The 2,210-nt window shown below is 40.8% G+C and overlaps 1 protein-coding gene across 1 annotated transcript in view; it reads right to left on the minus strand.

Annotated features, from left to right (window-relative positions):
* tbl1xr1b (TBL1X/Y related 1b) overlaps window positions 1-1,816 on the minus strand; it is a 10,826-nt gene extending 9,010 nt beyond the window's left edge. The window contains exon 1 of the mRNA XM_053628399.1: window positions 1,585-1,816. The gene's annotated coding sequence lies outside the window, so the exon portion shown is untranslated. The remainder of the gene's footprint in view (window positions 1-1,584) is intronic.
* Window positions 1,817-2,210: the final 394 nt, after the last annotated feature.

A 2,210-nucleotide genomic window follows, 5' to 3' on the forward strand; every position in this document is an offset into this window, starting at 1 on the left:
GAGAGAGAGAGCAAAGAGAAAGCGCATAAGAGAGAGAAAGCATGAGAGAACAAGTGTGAGAGCAAGAGCGAGAGAGACTAAGAGAGAGTGAGCAAGAGAGTGAGCACAAGGGAGAAAGAAAGAGAGCAAAAAAGAGAAAGTGCACGAGAGAAAGCATGAGCGAAAAAGCGTGAGAGCAAGCAAGAGAGGAGAGCAAGTGAGAGAGAGAGCAAGAGAGAGAAAAAAAAAGTGGAAAAAAGAGAGAAAGCATGAGAGAAAGAGAACAAGAGAGCAAGAGAGAGTGGTACTAAGGAATTAAACCCAATCACACTCCAGTGAGAAACCAAACATGCATTACATTTGTGCATAACTTGGTCATCCCCACACCCTCATCCCTCTTCACTTCTGCCTCATCTCTTAACCTGGTCTAAAGCCTGGTCCGGTTCAAACAGGGATTTACATTTCAGTAAAAATCTTCAAACGTATCATTTATCTGAGCGCGAGAGGCATTTGGGGTCACAAACACCCGCATCCTGCCTTGGTCACGTGGTCCACTTCTAAACAACTGACTAGCAGGAAAACAAAAACACCAAAACAAGATGCTGAAGATCGCGTTACAAATCACTCGGTGCGGGATAAAGAGTGCTCAAACCTGTGCAGAGAGACGTGCGCTGTCTACTTAGTCCACTTTAATAGGGGATATGAGGCAAACTGGAACACAGCCACGCTTCCAACGCGCCGTGTATTTATATTTATTCACATTAATGACAAACAGATGATATACGTATTCTAGAATAGTTAGAAAGTTAGCTGACATACTAGCTAACTTAGCTAGCAAACGAAAACGCTAACATAGCTAGTTAGTTAGCTAAATGTCTCTGTTTAACATTAAATTGTTTACTACTTTATTATTATTTACTATTTACTTCATAGTCACGCATTAAACAAGATGGATACATACAGCTAGCGAGCTAAGTTGCAAAGCCGGCTGTGCAAAAGTAGTCAAGTAGCTAATGCTAGGCTAAATCACAATTCTAGTAGGTGTAGTGCACTACATAGGGTGTACAAAATACCGTTATTCGTAACTTCATATTGATATTAAAGTGAGCTGAAGTGTCGAATAGGTTAACATTAATATTATTTATTATTGTTGTTGTTGTTTAATTCGATGGAAAACTCGGCTAACACCCATCCCCCACTCTTACTACACTAAGGCTCAATCCTATACATCTCATCACTACACTAAATAGTCAATGAAAACTAAAATGGCGCCGACGCGGAATGTAGTGCACTCCGCATCCTAAAGCTCGCCGTTTAGGACGCGACCCTAGGGACACAGTCTCTGCTTGCACATGCTACAAGCCGAGCGCTTCAATGTGACCCGCTGCTAACTTTAAACGCGGCACAGCCTCCATAGTGAGAACACAAAAGTCTGAAATAAAACCCAAGACGTAAAATTATCTAAGTGAAACGCGCAGTGATTTATTTCCCTCCCGCAAAACAAACAAACAAATAAATAAAACCGCGCCAAAGCTGCGTTAGCCACCTAGCTAGCTAGCGAACGGTTAGGCCTCGCGCACTTTGTGCTAACTTGAAAGTGCTTACGTTGAGATCCTGGGTCACGCGCCGGTTTTTTTTTTTTTTTTTTTTTAATCCAGACGTTGCACGAGATCTTGTTTTTTTCTTTTAATCTCCAACAGCGTTGTTGTTTTGTGTGCTGTTTATGCAGGAATAATGAGCATGTCCCCGGTTTAACGTGTGTAATAGAGAGTAATGAGACTTTCAGAAAGTCGTATGGAGCAGCGAGCTAATCGGCTCAGAGGAAGCAAAACTGACGTCATCAAAACTCAGTGACCTTCCGGGAGAAAATGAGGCGGAGTATGGTAGAATAGTATGCATATGGTACAGTGATTTGGTCTCAATATTGGTAGGGACACCCACCCACCCCGGAAAAAAAGGACTGTTTAATGTTGACAACCAAATGGTTTATTAAAATGTAACATCTATATTTATATTAAGATCTGTATTTAATTTTTAATACAAATTATACAAAGCAACAGATCAAAGACTAAAAGATTCTAAATTCTAAAATTCTGCCCTCCCAAAATATTGGTAGGGACATGTCCCTACCGTCCATATGCAAATCTACACTCTTTACACCGACTGTTTAGTGCAGTAGTATGCACAAGTAAGCGTTCGTTTAAACGTCATTTTCATTTTAAAATGACTTA

Source organism: Ictalurus furcatus, chromosome 7 (genome assembly GCF_023375685.1).
Source record: "Ictalurus furcatus strain D&B chromosome 7, Billie_1.0, whole genome shotgun sequence".
NCBI classification, from domain to species: domain Eukaryota; kingdom Metazoa; phylum Chordata; class Actinopteri; order Siluriformes; family Ictaluridae; genus Ictalurus; species Ictalurus furcatus.